The sequence below is a fragment of the Ipomoea triloba genome, chromosome 13 (genome assembly GCF_003576645.1).
Source record: "Ipomoea triloba cultivar NCNSP0323 chromosome 13, ASM357664v1".
In the NCBI taxonomy this organism is placed as follows: Eukaryota; Viridiplantae; Streptophyta; class Magnoliopsida; order Solanales; family Convolvulaceae; genus Ipomoea; species Ipomoea triloba.
The window spans coordinates 8,703,313-8,724,241 of record NC_044928.1 but is presented as its reverse complement, the minus strand read 5'-3'; the positions used below and the strand labels follow the sequence as shown (position 1 = coordinate 8,724,241).

Below are 20,929 nucleotides of genomic sequence, written 5' to 3'. Positions count from 1 at the left end.
AAGAACATGAACCTCCAAAAGTTATACACTGATAATGGCAAAAACTTGTGCGAGACCGTCTCACCGTGAGACGGGTCAGGTCGGGTCGGATCACGATGTAGATGTAACACTTATACGCACAAATGTCATACTTATATGCTCAAATGTAATACTAATCAGGAATTAAAATTTTGTTACTTATAAGGGTAAATGTAATACTTTTAAGGGAAAATACAATACTTTTACATTTCGATTTAAAAGTACGCATTACATTTTTCCTCAAAAGTATTATATTTTCCCTTATAAGTAAAGAAAACTTGTCAACATTACTTATTATGAAAATTGTAATACTTTTTTTCGTATAAGTAACAAAAATTGTATTCCTGATTAGTATTATATTTGAGCATATAAGTATGACATTTGTACATATAAGTGTGGCATTTGCATGGTGCTTCGACCGACCCGACCCGTCTCATGAATAAGGATCCGTGAGACGGTCTCACACGGCAAATTATACTGTGCACCACGGTGCACATAGCAATGTGCACCACGTACCTAAACGACGTCGTTTTGAGCATTGTAAACTAATTGTCCGTTTTTTTGGAAATCACGTTTCCCGTTTCGGCCGGTCTCTGTATTTATGTTAATATTCTGTGTATTCCAGGCAATCATTCTGTGTATTCTAGGCAACCGTTCTGTGTATTCTAGGCAACCGTTATGTGTATTCATGTTAGTAACACATGTTGTAATTTCATGTTAGTAACACATGTTGTGATGTGTTTGTGCATTCGAATTTTTAGGAGGATGAGTTCTGTGTATTTTGTGTAAATATTCTGTGTATTCATGTTATTAACACAAGTTGTGATGTGTTTGTGCATTCGAATGTTAGGAGGATGAGTTCTGTGCATTTTGTGTTAATATTCTGTGTATTCTGGGCAAACATTCTGTGTATTCTAGGCAAACGTTCTGTGTATTCTATATAATGATTATGTGTATTATAGATAATGAATTCCCTTCGCGTCCACATCCACTAACATCTGTGTATTTTGTGTCAATATTTTGTGTATTCTGTGCAAACATTCCGTGTATTCTAGGCAAACGTTCTGTGTATTATAGATAATGATTATGTGTATTATAAATAATGAATTCCCTGAGTCATTCGCGTCCGCGTCCACTAACACCGAAACGACGTCGTTTTACGTACGTGGTGCACATTGCTATGTGCACCGTGGTGCAGGGTATAACGATTGGTCTCACACAAGTGTGACCCACTGATAATTTTACCTGTCCGAAAAGTTACGCAAACTATGCACCGCATACAAAACTACGTAAAATTTCATGCATCCTTATCCGAAAAGTTAGGCAATAGAATTTCTCCTTACAGCTTCAGGAAGTTATAATTAAGGCAAAAGGGTCAAATAGGCGCATGTACTACCATTGATTGTTCATCCTGCACCATGAATTAAAATATGGTCCATCTGGGTCATTATACTCCTAATTATTTTTCATATAACATTTTTATCGTATTTCTAACAAGTAATTAACCAATCTAATTTGATGATATGTTAAAATAAAATTAGAAAAAATGATGACATGTTATTTATATGGATGTTTTGGATGATTTCTGCCCTATTTCATTAATGAAAAATAATAATTTCTTGCAATGAAATAGGGTACAAATCAAAATTGCTATATAAAGTTTTAACTATAGTGTATGTATAGCGGGGGGTATTCACTATCATTCTGCAATGAAATTTTATGGAAATCGATATATGAAAATTAAATTATTTTTATAATAACTTAAGATATTGTATTGGGTAAATTTTATTTTACTTTAAAAATAAATTAATATTTTTGGATTTTTGGATAATTGAATAACTTAAGATATATATTCTATTTTTGGATGAATTCTTGCAATGAAATATGACAGAAATCAAAGTTGCTATATAAAGTTTCAACTACAATGTATTGTGTATGTATAGCGGGGTATTCAGGCTCATTCGACAATGAGATTCCATGAAAATCAATATATGAAAATTATATTATTTTTTAAAAAATAATAAAATTTACCCAATACAATATCTTAAGTTATTATAAAAATAATTTAATTTTCATATATCGATTTTTATGGAATTTCATTGTCGAACGACTTTGAATACCCCACTATACATACACAGTAGTGCAGTACACTGTAATTAAAATATTATATAGCAACTTTGATTTCTACCTTATTTCATTGCAAGAAATCATTTTCTTCGCTAATGAAATAGGGTAAAATCATCCAAAACATTCATATAAATAGCATGTCATCATTTTTTATTATTTTATTTTTCCATGTCAACAAATTAGATGGGTTACTTGTTAGAAATAGGCTAGAAATTGTAGATGAAAAATAATTAGGAGTACAATAGCCTAGATGGATCATATTTTAGTTCATGGTGCTGGATGAACAATAAGTGTTAGTACATGGGTCTATTTGACCCTTTTGCTTATAATTAATAAAGAGTTAATTACTTCCCGTAAAAATCACCGAGAAGTTATATTACTTTTTGGGATTAACTTCTCTGAATCAACTTCTCGGACTAACCTTCCGGTAATGCGGTATCAACTTCGCGAAATCAACCTTCTAGAACTTTCTGCATGATTCTTTTTCCCAATTAACTTTCTGCCAAACTTAAAATACTATTTACAACTCCATAACACCTCAAATATTATTTAAGTTTTAGTAACATGTTTGAAATACTCAAACATAGATTTACTATATAAATCTCCAACGAAGAAATCTTTACACTGAGTTCTATATGTTTAAGAGTGTGCCAAAGACTTTGTGGTCTAGTGGCATTTGTTGTCCCGGTTAACATTCCTACATGAATGATGGGAGTGGGTTCGAGCTGTAGGGGAGATAACTGTGACTTTTTGTGTTACCCAAAAAAAAATGTTTAAGAGTGTATATAACCCTATAATATATTAATTACCCCTAATTATCAAGTTAGAATGCATTTAATATTATACGATTTTAAAGAAAAAATATTTATAGTTACACTTTTTTTTTATATTTATAGTTACACTTTTTGTTTTTTTTATTGTTTACACATTTTCTCTGGCTGTATTGTTTAAAATCATATTTTTCTTCCATAACCATAACCTATCGCAATCTTTTATTTTCCATTATCATGCCATATTTAGAATTACATGAAAATGGTCTGATCGATTTTTCACTTTCGTTTAATAACAATGGGGGAAAAAATAGTACAACTTGTAAATACTAAAGACAAGAAAATTAATAAAGTACTTGCATTGTCACCATCAAAATATATTGTTTAATTATATTGTTCAAGAATATAATAATTCCGTTACCCAATTTAGTTGATTTCTTTTGGTTTGCAAATGGCAAAATTTGGTGGAGTTATTAGCTGACCAGACAATATTGTTGAAGAATTTAGTTGACATCTCTGTAACCTACTGGAGGGATATATGCATCCAAACTAGATTGATTGGCTAATGGTGAATCCAACGCGGTCAAATATTTAAACTAATAATATCGAAAACGACCTATTCTGTTTCACATGTTTTATGTATCGATGTATTTTTTTTTTAAAAGCATTCAATAATGTATTACTTTGTATTTAATAAAACTAAGAGTACGTGAAATCAGCTTGGTTGGCATGAGTGGTCGAGCACTTGTGTCCCTTAAAAGAGGTTGGGAGTTTGAACCCCCTCTTGTATAGAAAAACCAATCTGGCCAGCACTTTGCTCCTTAATTGAGCCGGGCCGGTGCGAATGGGATTAGGCTGAGTATGGTACGGTGTTACGAATAAAATTGTAATAGTTTTGATGAGCCAATTTGTAATTTTAGAAATCCACTATTTTATTTTTAGAGTGTAGAGTTTAGACCCGAAAGACAAGTCATGACAATAGTTTGGTTCGAATTATTGTATTATAGATTACATTTTGTCATGACTCTTGTAAGTCATTTGCTTCCACTATACACATGAGTGTATATGATCCAATGGACAAGGCCGAATTATCATTGCTAGAGCGAGTTTGAATCCTATTGAAAACATTTTAAGCTTTGAAGAGCTAGAAGTGTCACGATCCAACTCCAAGAGGAAGTCAATTTTTGGGTCAATGGAGGAAGCTAGTCGTGGAGCTAGTCAAGCTCTATAGAGCTAGTCAAAGTCAAGGGAGGAAGAAGTTCAAGATCCACTATCTCTACACCATATGCTACACAATGCAAAGAAGGATCAAATACATTATATTGATGGATATGATTGAATGAGTTGAAATAGAGTAATGGTTAGGAACTTGAGCATATATCTATGAGTCCAGTGTTTGAATCCTATTTGTTGCATTTTAAAGCCTAATGGAGGAAGCTTGGAGGCCAAGACTTTTGGAGCTAGTCAAGGTCAACATGGAGCAACTTTGGCTAGACTACATGCACGTGAACACTACATCATTTCTACACGCGTGATTAACCATTTTTGCATGGTTCATATTTATTCCAGTACGTGATGCTATGGTGGTGATGCTATGAACCAGAAGAAATTTGAAGGTGGTGATTTTCTGAATATCATTGTTAATACTCAAGAAAGAACCATCCGGAAAAATATTTTAAGATCAACTTGCCCAAGATCAAATCAAGATTGTAACAAAGTCAAAAATATCAAGCTCTGGAGAATGCAAAGTCCACAATATCAGGCTGTCAAGACAACAAGTCTAAATTTGGAGGCTACAAGTTTCAAGATCAATCAAGCCGAAATAGAAGACTTTGGTGAGCAATTTGCAGAGGTAATTTTTCTAAAATTACCAGCGACATTAAATGTGCAGATCAAAATAGAGATCTTATCAGACCAAATTGGCAAGTTATCAGATCAATGATATGGTCATTAAAAGATGAGGTATGGCTATCAAGATCAGATTGGAATGACCAATCAGATCAAGTGGACGTTCAAAATTTAAATGTTCATAACGGGCAAATAATTCTTTGAATTATAAAAAGCCCAAGAAGACTTGAAGACAAGTAGAAGAGGCACTAACAGAGATTAAAGAACAACGATCGGACTTACAACGAAAAATACAAAGTGCTGAGATATTGAGCTATGCACGAGATGAATTCAAGTCTTAGAAAATAAATCTTTATTTCTTTGAACAAAAATTGTATCTCTACTGAGAGTAGAAATGAGTGTAGATGGGTGCGTAACACTCGGGTGAACTAAGTGTAGCTTTGTGCGTAACACTTGGTTGGAACGTAGCTTTGTGCATAGCGTTCGGGAACGTAGCTTTGTGCGTAGCGTTCGGGGATCGTAGCTTTGTGCGTAGCGCTCGGGAGTTTAGCTTTGTGCGGAGAGCTCGTGGTTGAGTGTAACTTTGTGCGTAGCACTCGGGAGTTTCACTATTGTATCTGGGTGATTGAAGATAGTGGAAATCTTCCTTGGAGAAGGAAGAAGTGGAGTAGGAGAATTACACTATCTCCGAACCACTATAAATCTCTGCCTCTCTTTACTTTACTGCACTTTATATTATTTGTATGCTTTAACTCACTAACCCTTTACGTACTGTGTTGATCATATCATCTGGGTTTGTGTGTTCCCACGTTCGCATGTGGCTCAAACTTTGCATACATATTCTTTGAGCTATTCTAAGACATTCCAACGTATTGCATGTCAAGTATCTCTTCAGTTCTACGCAGTTTTATTTTATAGCACTTTACCGTATGATATTCCGCTGCACATTTCAAGTTGAATTTATTCACTTGAAATCTCTGTTGTTGAAGTGTTATAAAGTTTTTAATTGTTAGAAAAGTCTATTCACCCCCTTCTAGATTTTTCATCACCCTATCGGGACCAACATACGGGCTGAAAGGGCCTGCTCAGGATATCTCATGGTCTAAAAAAAATGATAATAAAAACAAAACTACCAAATTATAAAAAGGTTCGATAAGACACACAGCTCACCATCATTTTTATGTAATTTAGTCGATACCTTCTTAAGTTTATGCAATTAGATATATTCAAATCTAAGTTCCAACTCCTGACATCGTCGACTGCCACCCTAAACATCCGCTATTATTGCAACCTACGACTGCCATTCCGACACCAATAGCTCCCTCCGAGCCTCCGACGGACAAGTAGAAACACCGCCGACTTCAACAAGAGAATCTACGTGGGGTTTGTTCGCCAACTGAAGAAGGTAATGACTGCCCCGCTCCCTCCGACCTCCGAGAAGAAAGAAACGTCGGCTTCGACAGTGACGTTTGTTCGAAGACGGAAGAGGAGACGACTGGTTTGAAGATTTCATGGGAATAGATATTTACCAAAATACACGTAAAGTTAAAGTTTCCTAAATTAATAAGAGTACTACAATGACAATACTACCCCCACCGGTCTAATTTTTACACGCATAACCCTAAACTAAACCAAAATCATCTTTAATCACATACCATCCAACAATACAATCCAATGTACACCATTTGTCCTCATCATTCTCTTTTATATAGGAGTCCTCATCCTTTTATATAGTCAACTCTCATGATAACCAGGTGAGAACTACGGTCTAATATGGCTCATTATTGTATTTAGACAATGGGCAGCATAGATCAAATCTCCTTACCCATCTAATTAGCGCTAACTGGAGTAGCGTTTCAAAAAAAAATGCATCCCAAGGGAAAATTAGTCTTGATTTGAACGTGCACCTAACAAAATAGCGAAATCTTCGTCCACTATCCTTTTCAAACGCACATAGTTCTCGCCGTGGATTCATATTGCTTTGGCCGTTTAATTCATTCGTATACCGAAGGTAGTGTATTGATAATTCTTTGGTTGTGCATCCATTTCGCGAAACTTTTGCAAACACAACCCGAACACATTGCTCACCCATACTAACACTTCATGCACAATAGTGCCCCACATAATGCATAAGTTTACTCCTAGCAATACACAATTATACCACTAGAAGTGCACACATATGTAAAACATTTTGTTAGTGCACACCTTAAACCTCTAAATCCTAAATCCCTAAACCCTAAACCCTGAACCCCTAAACCCCTAAACCCCTAAACCCCTATACCCTAAACCGTCCAAACTTTAAACCATAACGCCTAAACCCCACAAAACTAATCATGCGGCGCACAATTAACACCCTCCAACCAATCCATATCCCAACGTCTTAAGGTACACCACACTAAACACACCTATGCACATCCTTACGTCATACGATGCACCACCCCCAACAAATATCCCCAAATGACAAAACAAGAAAAACTACTAAACTCATAGCCTCACGCTGGCAATGATTGCTGACACCCTCCAACCAATGCACAATCGAAAACCCTACGTTTCACTACAACTAACGCACCAATGTAGACTCAATATTCTACGATGCACACAAATCCTAAAAACACATATTAATCAGCAAACCTAATCAAAAGCATACTCCAATGAACAAAAAAAAAAATCGAAGAAAACAAACCTAAAGTCTTGTTGAGCAATCACCACTTGTAACCGAAAAATCCAAACCGAGAACAAAGGAAAATGAGGACAGAGCCAAACAGAAATAAAGAAAACTGGGAAAAAACTCCTTAAAATAATAGTGCAAACCGTCTAAGGAAACCGCATGCAAGGACATAACTTGCAAAATACACCATTGCCCCCTATATATTAAATTTAAAAAAAAAATGGTAATCAAACATAAATTTAATCCTAGTCATAAGATCTTTCCCAATGAAGAACCCATATTAGACCATAGTACTCACATAAGGAGAACCTGATTCCAAGCTAAGTCTCTTCGATCAAGTCTAGCCCTTATATATTGTGGTTGACAATTTGTTGTCCTATTGCAAATCCTTGCATTATTTTGAATGTATTCCTTGTCGAATCAAGTGGCCTTGTATATTTTCAACCATTGATATATTTAAGTAAAATAAATATTATTTTCAAATTAACGAAAAATAATTTTTAAAATATAATTTATTTATTTAAATTAAGTATAAAATACAAAATATAAATTAGAAGTAAAATAAATATTATTGTAATTACTTTTTCAAAAAAATATTATTGTAATTATATAATAATTTTATTTTATTTTATATAATATTAATATTAATATTAATAATAGTAAACAAAAAATGCAAAGCGCAGAATTGCAAAGCTGGTAAGACATGGATTTCAAAAAAAACAAATAATACTAATAACACATGATTTCAATTGGGACAATTGCATGGCTGCTAACAGCCTTACCCCATAGAAAGGACAGTACAGATCAGACAAGCATTTCAGATCAAGATTAGTTAAAGTATCACACATACAGACACCAGAACGAACACTGCTTTGATGAGAACTACACGCAAATAACAAAATGAGTATCATTATTACATGGAACTACAAATATACTATTGAAGCTTTACCCAATTAAAGTGGCTTGCCAATTTCTATCAAGGACTCTTTCAATTCGTTTGCTGAAAGGGGAATATATCATTTTTCTCATTAGAAGTACAAATTGAAAAGACGTACACTGATATTCTAATAAAATGTTATAACGTCAAAAAGACGTCAAGATATTTATAGATAGCAATGAATAGTAATTAGCATTTTATTAATAAAAATGCTACCCATACTAATGCAAAGTGTTGGTGTTTTGGGAAATTTAAAATATTTCTATATATGTGTATAAGACCATCTCCAAATGGTATGCCATATCACCAAAACATCAAAAAAAAAAAAAAAAAAAATGACGCAGAAGGTCTCCAACGAACGTGCCATATTGCCGAAAAAATGGCGGAGAGTGAACAGTGTAGCGCCATATTCACACCATATTTGGCCTCAATGTTTTTCCCATTTTGCCCTCTAGCTTTATTTCTAATTCCTTTTGTTAAATTTTATATTATTAAAAATAAATTTATATCATTTGAAAAATCTTATAAAGACAATTAAAAAAATATTAATATTGAATATAATTTAATTAAAAATGAAAATACGTAAAGCTTAATTATAACAATAATTAAATGTAATTATGAAAATTAAATGTAATGGATGTTCTATGATTTATTATTGTGGAATAAAATAATATTTGCATTATAATTATATTTTATATTAAAATATTTATTGATAATATAAAGTCTTAGTTTTTATGAGAAAACAAATTATTTTAGTGAAGAAATAAAATTTGGTGTAATGGGTTGGAGATGAAAAAAATTTGGTGTAAGAATGTCTGGGAGCCTGGGAATATTCTTTTTGGTGTAAAATTTGGTGCAGAATTTGGTGTAGAGGGTTGAAGATGCTCTAAAAGAGACTCTTTCAATATTACAAAAACTAACAAATCGTGTGGTTAATGGTAATATTGTTCAATTTGAAAATTAACGAATAAATCATATGATATTTGTAAAAATATATAAATTATGAATTTTATATGATCTTGCATCTCAGAAGAGATTATGGAGTGATACTTAATGTGAAAACTTTTCTCATCTATTTGGCTGGTCTTTTCAGATTCCCTTGGGGTTGATTGACTATCTTTGACTTGCAAGAAATTGTGCTGTGATGATTAAACTTGAGATATTCTCTCATTTATTGAACTAACTAGCATTTTGGATTTGACGATTCTTCCCGGCCTTGGGATTTGACCATCCCCGTATTTATCTAATGATGCATGGGTTTTGTTACTTTGTCAATTTATATATATATATATATATATATATATGCCAATTTTACCAATTAAGTTTAATTTATTTAAAGTTGTAGTTAAACAAACTTTCTCTTATAAAATCGAGGCTATTCAATCCGACTTAGCTCAGAGGGTAAATATAGTAAACTTCACAAATTCTTTACTACCCTAATCATTAGTCATTAACAATCTTGTTACGATGAGTAAAGAGACGATATTGTCATATTGTTGAGCCTGGTCTAATAAACTCTCATGGCTCAAAGTTCTGTCCATGCGCGTTGGTGGGTTTATGCATGCTTTGTTTCATTTGGTTTGTACGTATACATATCATTGATTCTCTTATTGAAAGGCATGCACATTATGAGAAATAGTTATCCGGTGCTTGTTAAAGTGCAGAGGGAATTGAAAAGATCATAATTTAAAAGAAATAGGTATTTTAGTACTTGCACTTGAGAGATTCTCTAATCTATTTGACTATATATTCTTCAGGAATGAATGCTTTTCTTAAAATTTAGTAGCTATATTATATCAAAATTTTCATAATCTTTTTCAAATCTAATCATTTCCGTTAAATTAAAATAATTGTAATAGTTTTCAAAAAAAAAATAATAATTGTAATATAATAATAAAGCATCTGTAACTAACATGGTTAAGTGTAAACTCTCACTTATCTAGCTAGCATGAGAGATGCTGAATTGGTGCACATTCACAAAATCACAGTAATCCATTATGTCTAAGATCTAGATATATTTCTTTGTTTTTTTTTTTTTTTGTTAAAATAATATTATTCGCAAAACATCACGTCCTATGTTCAAGATTACAACAATAATTTTCTTCAACTACATTATTATATTATATATATAGTTGGATGGAAGAGTCACGGGCAGAATTAGAATGTACCATGGGCTCCACACAAAGAATAAAATTAATGCAACTATGCAAGCAAGTGTGCCGATATGATAATCCTGTATTCCTGCCCCAAAATTTGTCTTTATTTCTCTTAATTTTCTTACATTCACATTAACTGAAATTATTTTAGTATTTATTTCCATCTAAGAATTCAGATTTTTGTTTTATATACAAAAAACAAAATTCATGTTTAATTTGAGGTTGTAGATTTTATTCCGAAATTGTGGACTGGAAAAAGATCAGCAGAAGAAGAAGATATTGTGTGCAAAGTTGGACATAGTGCAACTTCATAAGTTCAATCTCCATCAAGGATTAATTCCGAATTGAAACACAATGAAAATGAATCCTATAACAAAAGGATGAGTGTGATCTGAGTATCTGATGACATATTTAATATGCCTTCTTGGTTGAGGTTAGCGGTTCAAATTTCATAAAAGATATCTTTGATAAGGTTTGAATTAGTTTGAAATTGAGAGGTTTCGAACTTCATTACTAAAGGCAAAACTTATTGATAAATTTGTAGATTGTTAGGATCAAAACGCTTATTATTACACGAAAGATTATAGTTTTTGGAGCTCAATTTCGATGTTAGAATCTCAGCCTCAACCTAAAGCTTTTAATGGGTTTATTCAGACTAATGATCTCTGATCTTTTGATACCAATTATTAGACTCAAGCATTTTTCACTATGCCAAATCCTATAGTAAATAGTGAATGCATACATTTATTATCATATACTTGTGTTGCTTAGCTTTCAACACCATGTTTGTATGGCAGGATATTGGAATCAGCCTTCCAAGCTTCCGCCCAACATTAATTTTGTGTAAAAATATATAATTTAGTAAGAAATTACCGTGACTTTTGTAGTAGTAGCTAGAATTATTGTTAAGTACCATTCATGTAGTCGTGAGAATGATGAGTTGAGCTAATCCAATTAAAGATTTCATTTCTTATAATATCGTAAAGTTTTACTTTTATACAGAAAATATGTTCAAATTTTTTTTAAAGATTGAAGTTGATCATTCAACCTCTCTTGCAATTGCATTAGGAAGTAATATTAAGTGAATTACATATTATTTTTAATTAGGAAGTAATATTAATGATCAATTAGGTAGTAGAATTATTGTTGCTTCACCTATGGTGTGTAGGGATTACACGAGTCTTGTAATCCTACTTTAGACAATCTATTATGATTTATTGTAGTTATGTATTATAAGAATTGTTTTTGCTCTATTAATTAAAAATAAAATAAAAACCAATCATGATAAGACTAAAAAATTTCACCAATATTTTTTACCACCTTCATCATCTGATGTGACATAATAAACATATTCATTTTTCATCGTAAGGTGAAATCAACCAATTTATAGTAATCAATATGATGAGAACAATTTTGGTGAAATTTTTTTATCTATATAACTTTATCTAAAGTAAATGTGTGTATAAATTATATAGCAAGACACCACAACCACATGGTTCAATGCTAATTTATTGGGCTCAATAATAATTTATTGGGTGATATATATATATATATATATATATATATATATATATATATATATATATATATATATATAGACGCACACACACATTGAAGTATGGATGTTTAGGTATCAAAATAGTAAATTATAAAAATAGTGTTAACTCAAAGCCCATAACAAAGTAATTAAATTTAGATACATTTACTAAAATATTACTCCCTCTGTCCCTGTTGACACTTAAAATTTGCTAAATATTATTTTTTTAATATTAATATATTTAAATAGATTTTGGATAATATTGATATTATCTAATTTGTTAATTAGATAATATCAAAAGAGTTTGAACCTATCAAAACTCTTATATCCTACAGCTATAAATATGAGCTTTTATTTCTGTGTAATCATCCAGGAAAATCATAATAAAAACAGTAAAAGCCCCCAGCTCCTCTATGCCTATCGTATTGATCCAAATCTCCAGTTGAAGATCAAGCCACTTGAACCCGGAGGCCCTTCAGAAGAACAAGCATATAAGTTCTTCTCTGAAGATCAGGCCACTAGAAATCCGGGTGCCCTTCAATGTAGCGTGAAGACATCAATTGAAGAATCAGAGGATCATCCAAAGATATTGTTGATGTGCACAAATGATGAGTGTAAAAGGGTGTAATGTCGTTCCGCTAAGGATTGGTGTTATGGCACGAAATTGTATGAATTACTAGGCACTAGAGTATATGAATTTATAGAATCCAAGTAACAAAGACTGAATGATGTGGAATAAAAGAAAACAATTGATTAGGATGTAAACTATATGGTAAAAGTATGGGCCAGATTAGGGGGATTGTAACCTTGATGTTCTAACAAGCTCAGGATTAGGGAAATAATAATTAATCAAGGGATATATGGGCAATGCACAGAAGAATTCTACTCAGCTACTTTCGTAATCAATAAGAGAATTAGGCTAAGATTGCCCCACTGTCGTAATGCATCAATCATAACCTTAAGCACCTAAGCATTGTAAGCCCCCCATATTACCTCTACTTTCATAGCAGGAAAATTAGGTTGAAATTGGTAAGGCTCGAGGTCTCCATCCAACTGTCGTTGTAATGAATCCCTCTCCTAGACTAGCAATTAATTTTGGCCACAAACCAATAACTAGTGCAGAGAAATCCCCAAATCAACATAAACCCTAGGCAAAAGATTCAATCCCTTTATGCAATTAATCATAAACCGAACATCAAGATTAACAATGAACCCCAAATCCAAACCCATAAGCGAATTACTCCCTCATGATGGGAGTAAACACAACAAAGCAAGAATTAAAGATAAACATTGCAAGAAATATAAAGGGAAGAGAAACTTAACTGATAAATAACAAATCCAACTTCAATCCAAGATTCCAAGTTTGAAATAAAATAATCTAATGTAAAACTAGTCTAAACTATGCTGGGGAAATATAAACTAAAAGCTAGGGTTCAGAACTCTGTAAAGGGAACTTCATTAACTTGTAGAGAATATGTAGAATATATAGGAGATAGATGGGCCTTGGCCCATTAGGAAACTTCTAATTCTTTTCCAATTCTTATTCTTGTTTCCTATTCTTCTTGGTAATTTCCTTTTCTTCCAAAACTTGTCCAAACTGCTCCAAAATTCTTCCTTTGCTGCTCCTTGTGGATAATTCAACTCTTGGGATAATATAACACACAAACAATTCTCAATTTCATTAGAATAAGGAAAATAAGCATTAAAACAACTAAAATAAGGGGTGAATTATTGTACAAAATAGTAGATATCAATTGTACCCACACAACTTGTACCACACTGCACATTGATATATTTGTGAACAAAGAAATTTTGAATATATCTATATGGGATTCAAAATTCCTGTTACATGTAATATATCAATGTGCAGTGTGGGTACGAGTTGTGTGGGTACAATATCTCTGGATGATCCTCTGATTCTTCAATTGATGTCTTCACGCTCCATTGAAGGGCACCCGGATTTCTAGTGGCTTGATCTTCAGAGAAGAACTTATATGCTTGTTCTTCTGAAGGGCCTCCGGGTTCAAGTGGCTTGATCTTCAACTGGAGATTTGGATCAATATGATAGGCATGGAGGAGCTGGGGGCTTTTACTGTTTTTATTATGATTTTCCTAGGATGATTACATAGAAATAAAAGCTCCTATTTATAGCTGTAAGATATAAGAAGTTTGATAGGTTCAAACTCTTTTGATATTATCTAATTAACAAATTAGATAATATCAATATTATCCAAAATCTATTTAAATATACTAATATTAAAAAAATAATAATATTTAGCAAATTTTAAGTGTCAATAGTCCTATTTTACATGTTTTATTTACTATTCATTGGTCAAATCAACAATTTCTTAATTGCTTATTTTCTTTAGTAATTTTTTTATTTTTAAATTTAATTTTTTGTGTTTATTAGTACTTTTATTGTAGTTTCTAAATATATAAATTTTACATTTAATGCTAAATTTAATATTATGCAAAATTGGATTAAAAATAACTTCAGTCAAGGCTCGTTAAACGAATCAGACAACCAAAATGGGACGGTGGTAGTAATTAATAAGAAAATAAATCCTTTTTTAAAATATTTACAATTAAAATAATATTAGGAAAATGCGGGGTATTACACGCCTACTGCCAATTTTATTTGAAAGGATCTCAGCCTCCACATTTTTGGTTCGGGGAACGTGGACTACTTCGTAGGTGGTCAACTTTCCCACTAGTCCTTTAGTCACGACTCACGTCTTTGTACATCCTTAACCTCTCTTTCCAAGTCTCGCACTCATTCGTCAATTGTCTAACCACCAGGCGAGAGTCAGTCTTGGTTCGTACCCGTGTGGCCTTTAGTGCCTGGACGAGGCGCAAGCCGCCAATGACTGCCTCATATTCGGCTTCATTATTTGAGGTGGGAAATTGGTATTGCAGGGCATAATATTGGTGAAAACCTTCTAAGGTGGTGATCATGACTTCTCCTCCACAGTAGCACGCACTAGCGGCTCCATCGGTATGAACCTCCCACCACTCGGCGGCTTCGGGGTCATCATCAAGGTGGGATTCATCAGCCTGTGCAGAGCATTCCACTATGAAGTTGGCTAGAGCTTCGGCCATGATAGACGGCCTAGGTAGGTATTTGAGGCCGTACTGGGTGAGTTCAACTGCCCACTTGACTAATCTTCCTGAAGAGTTGGGGCTTTAGAGGATGCTTGCCAGTGGCCAGTCAATTAGGACTCTAACATGGTAGGGTTGGAAGTAAGGAACGAATTTCCTGGTAGTGACGACTAGCGCATACACCACCTTCTCGTGAGGCGAGTATCTAATTTCTGCGCCCTTTAACATCTGTCCCACATAATAGACCAGGTGCTACAACTTCTCTTCCTCCCACACTAAAACTGATCCGACCGCCTTCTACGAGGCGGCTGACAGGATAATTGGGCATCAGAACTGACCCAAATCATCAGCAGTTCAGCACTAACCCGAAGACAAGACAACGGACGTTCAAACTAGCCGTTCAACACTTCAATCCAATGGCTCCTCAGCATTAATGCTCAACGGCTCCTAAGCACCTTAGCATTAACGCTCCATTACTGCGTTGAGGAAGATAAAAAGACGCTCACAACACTTGCAGAAGGAAGACATTCGTACTAGACTAGAATACACATTGAATTGAGCATTGTATTGAACACAAACACTGTGCTGAACACTTCACCACTGTACTCAACACTATAGAAATTCTAATACAAAAATACTCCGGTAACCATATATACCGTCATTGGTGTTTTCATTGAGAGCCGAGATCAGATCTAAGGCAAACTTCACAAATCACAAAACACACATCTCATCTCATCACTGTCGATGGCGCAATCTGGATCCAGCAACTCTCATGACTCTCGTCAAGAGAACAATGGTCACCCCACGGGTGCTCTTTGTGAGCAGCTCAACAATAACCGCGTTGGAGATCGTAGCGAGGGCGAACTCCTTAGCCAACTCAACAACAACCACGATAGGGGCCGTGCTCCTCTCCCAGTGAACGCTGCTCCCATCGAAGCCACAGACTTCTAAGCAGCGGCGCACGTCATTCAACAGCCGGTGACGACGATAGCCCAGCTAGTAGCAGGGATGCGAGGTAAGGCCTCACCACCGCTACCGCCTCCTCTAGAGGTGGAGGTACAATCTCAAGCTCAACTGCCACCGCCACCGCCTCCTCCAGAGGTGGAGGTACAATCTCAAGCTCAACCACCCCAGGTCTCCGCACAAAAGGAGGAAATAGATGAACAGAAGACCCAACGTTTGTATCATGGTGCAACTCGTCGGCCGACTGTTTCTATGCCCGTCATGGGACGGTGGGGTGAAAAGGCTACTATCCAGCCAAAGTTGTGGGCACAACCGAAAACCAAAAGGGCCAAAGGTCTACAACAAGGTGAGCAGTTGCATCAGCACCAAGATGGAAGTAACGGGTGAGTCTAGGGGGCCAACGCCGTGTCAGCCCATGACACTCACGCAAACCCCAAACATGCAGAAAAAAATGGTGGAAAAACTTCAAAAACAGGTAGAAGAGCTAGAAAGAAGGGTAGAAGCAAGAGAACATTCATCAAAACCTGAGGTGAGGATGACCGCTCCATTTTCTCCTAGTATAATGGAAGCTCCCCTCCCAAAAGATTTTAGGTTTCCCACTATCAAGGCCTACACCGGGACTTCTGATCCGTGTGTCCACATGACAAGGTACAAGGCAGCCATGGTAATGACCGGGGCAAGCGACGCTATAATGTGCAGAGAATTTTTAACCACTCTGGATGGAACCGCCCAAGATTGGTTCAACACGATTCCAAATGGTTTGGTCTAGAACTTTGCAGAGCAGTCCAAAAGTTTCTTGACCTATTTCTCCGGAAATATACAACATAAAAAACCATTCTCACATCTCTATGGAATAAAACAGGACAGGGGTGAAAGTTTAAGAAATTTCTTAAGCAAATGGAAGACGGAGGTCAACAATGTGTGCAGCTTCGATTCTAAGGTGGCAATCCTCATGTTCATCCATGCATTGAGGTTAGGAAATTTTCATAGACAGCTGAACACTCAGCCTTCACGCTCCTATGAGGAGCTAATGAGGATAGCAAACCGCTATGCCGAGGCCGAGGAGGCTGATAAAAAGAAGAAATATGAGGAAGAGGGCAAGAGAGGTGTGTGACCTGACAAAATTGGTCTCGCCCCACCGCGACACTTAACACCTCTTACTTCTCTGGTTAGTGTGATTCTAAGCCACGTTGAGGAAATGGGAATGGTGCATTTTCCCTCAAAGTGTATGGTAGTTTCTACATGCGAGAACCAAACCAAGTACTGTCGGTTCCACAGGCGGGTTGGATATGATACTGGCGAGTGCCATACTTTAAAAGGACTAGTAGAAAAACTGGTGTAGAGCAGATACTTTACTCAATTCGTTAAGTATCCGGGACAAGAAGAGAAGGTGCGAGCAAGACGAGGAAGGAAGAGACCGTGTGTAACACCCCCAAATTTTATAAGCTTGAATACGCCAAAACAAACTATCTTTCTTACTAACCATATTGAAAATAAATGCGGAAGCAAAACCAAACTATAACCACAGGGTTGTTATGCCACGCTCGGGCCAACTCACTAAACCCAAACGCAAAGGCTACCAGCATTCTAACTACAATCTATATTACAACAATTTTCTATCTAGATTAAAATTCAACTATAATACAACAATTTGGATTGTAAACTAATCCGTTTAAACCAAGAGACAACTCCAATGACAACTAGCTCTACATCGCGCTCTCAAAACGAGTCACTTCCTTCAAATCCTGAAAACAGTAAGGTTTGAAAAACACAAACAAACAAAATTAGCATAAAATGCTAAGTAAGGTTCATTTTGCCCCGTAAAATATGTACATTTTAGTTTGGAAATAATGTACTTTTAAAAGGTAGTTTTAAAACGAATACTATGAGACTTGGAAACTAAATATAGGAAAGGAGTAAATCGTTTAAAGAGACTAGAACACTTGTGAAGTGTCAAATCAAAGTGCAATATACATAAGCCAACATTAAGCTGATGCAAGAACTTCATTTAAGAACAAACTTTTCCTCATACAATCATCTATTTCGTATAGTAAACAAATTTGACTCTAGTAAAAAGGCATAACTCCACAAGAACAATTCTCAAGCATATGATAACTTCAATAACTCAATATATACATAAGTATATACACAAGAAGAAAACAAAGCATAACAAAAGTCTCATCAACAAGGTTATATAACAATAGTAACTCATTTAAAGTTTATATGATAATACTAGCTCACCTCAAGCTTAGTAATATTAATAGCTCATCTCAGGCTTAATGATAGTAAAGGCCCATCTCAGGCTTATGTAATAATAATGGCCCATCTCAGGCTGAATAATAATAATGGCTCATCTCAGGCTTAATATTAATAATAATGGCCCATCTCAGGCATATATAATAATAATGGCCCATCTCAGGTTTAATAATAATAATGGCCCATCTCAGGCTTAACAATAATAATGGCCCATCTTAGGCATATATAATAATAATGGCTCATCTCAGGCTGAATAATAATAATGGCCCATCTCAGGCTTAATAATAATAATGGCCCATCTCAGGCTGAATAATAATAATGGCCTATCTCAGGCTTAATAATAATAATGGCAATATACAATAATATCCCACGAAACATAATTATACGTAATTTTAGGTACATAAGTTTCCAAATCTCATATTTTCTCAAAAGACGTAGTATTTCTAATTATGGATGCAAAATTTATCAAACTAAAGAATATGCAGGGTATAAACCTTCCAAAATAATAATTTATTAGTACACAACTCTGGAAATTTTACATAATAGTTTATTTCATCAAAATAGTGTTAAAGGTGTTCAAGTAGCTTAATTGGAAGAAACTCAACCTATTTAAGTATGAGGTCCAAGGTTCAAATGTCACTCTAAGAATAATAAATCATTTTATTCTTATATCACAAGTTAACAGTAGAACTTCACAAATAAAATGCATACAATATATATAGTTTTTCCAAAAATGAATGGCAGCAGAAACAGAGATGCACGACTCAAGATTTGAAGTTTTGAACCACAAAAACATCCTAATGACCAAATAGTAATGTATATACACACATATATCTAAAATTTGAGCCATTAACAACATCAAAGATAAATTTCATAGATTAGAACACACAAGATAGGGCAAAATTGAATTTGGGCATCCATGAAATCTTACCTCCATAGCTAAAGCTCCAAAAATCCATCTCTTAATCTTCTCTTCTAAACCCTCCTTTTCTTTTCTCAAGCCAAAAACACCACCATAACATCAAACCCTTTCCTCAAACCACAACAAACCCACACAAAATAACATCACAATCCATCCTAATGGAGAAAGAAATGGAGAAGAGAAAAAGGAACCTTACCAAGTTTTTAAGAAAGAAGGAGATGACTAGTGTTCTTCATCTTGCTTCTTGGAGAAGGATTTTGAGAGTGAGAGAGAGATGCGTGAGAGAAGAGAGAGATGGATGGTGGAAAAAAATGAGCTAATCAAACAATACATACATTATATATATAGTAAGGATTATGGTTCTAGAGAATTCTAATTTTCATAATTGGGTCAAGGCTAAAATTGGGCTTAGGAATATTTTGGGCTCAAGCAAAGTCATTGGACTTAGAAATAAAAATTATTTGGGCTTAGAAAGTTTGGTAGTTATAAAAATGATGTTGGCAGGCTTCTCTTAGATAGATTTTAGATAGAAAATTTGTGGATCATAAAATAGTTTATTTAAAGTCTAAAACAAAATAATTGATTTTAATAGCATTTAAGCAAAAAATATTTATGATTGAAAAGTAAATTTTATTTTTGAAAATATTCGTATTAAAATAATATCGTTTATTTGGAATAATTTTACGGGGTGTCACACCGTGAGCTGGAGGAGAAGCTCGCGCAACGCAAAAGACATATCATTCGCTGATGGTCCGCTATGGCGTCGCCTGATGGTTCGCTATGGCGTCGCCTTCTTCAAGCAGCATCCTGCTCAACAAGTGGCGTCGCCTCCTGCTAATCAAGTCGTGTCGCATCCTTAGTGGCATTGTCTCTGCATCCACGACGTTGCCTCCTCCAGCGGTGCCTGCTCGTCAAGTGGCACCGCATCCTCAATGGCGTCGTCTCCTCATCCACGGCGTCGCTTTCTTCAAGCAGCGTCCTGCTCATCAAGTGGCATCACCTCCGCATCCACGGCGTCGCCTTCTACAACAGCGTCCTGCTTGTCAAGTGACGTCGCATCCTCAATGACGTCGTCTCCTAATCCACGGCGTCGCCTTCTCATCGAGTGTCGTCACCTCTCAAATTACGTAAAAATAAATAAATAAATATGCCGAGATCATTACCTCGCCCAATCTTCAGCCGAGGTCCTCACCTCGGCCAATTTTGGGCCGAGGTAGTCACCTCGGCCAATTTTTGCCGAGGTCATCACCTCGGCCAATTTTGGCCGAGGTCATCACCTCAGCCATGGTCGAGGTCCCGCACCTCGGCCACTGATAAGACTCCAAGATACCCATAAATTGAGTACATATTAGGGTGTTTCGTCACGTTTATAGCATCCTTACATGATGAATTGTGATCAAATATGCTTTAAATTCACTAACCAACACGCAAAGCTACTTTTAGCTTAAATGAGGTGATACAGGAGTTCCGGGAGCCAATAGGAACGAAAACCAAGCTTAAGGAGCGAACCAAGCAAGACCGGAGCCCCGAAGGACCCAAGAGGACCGCCACACACGTGTGAGTGCGCGTGGCCACAATCCAATAGCCTCCCACGCACGATCACACGCGTGTGGAGCGGCGTAGAGACT

The 20,929-nt window shown here is 35.2% G+C and overlaps 1 long non-coding RNA gene across 2 annotated transcripts; it reads right to left on the bottom strand.

The window, feature by feature from the left end:
* Positions 1–17,536: 17,536 nt before the first annotated feature.
* LOC116002646 lies at positions 17,537–19,606 on the bottom strand. 2 transcript variants are annotated; one of them, XR_004094523.1, is made up of 3 exons: positions 19,498–19,606; positions 19,311–19,407; positions 17,537–17,868 (listed from the first exon to the last, which is right to left on the bottom strand). It is a non-coding gene; the product is annotated as an uncharacterized LOC116002646 (long non-coding RNA). The 2 variants fall into 2 exon arrangements; XR_004094522.1 differs by having other exon boundaries at positions 19,311–19,600.
* Between the last annotated feature and the right edge of the window lie 1,323 nt (positions 19,607–20,929).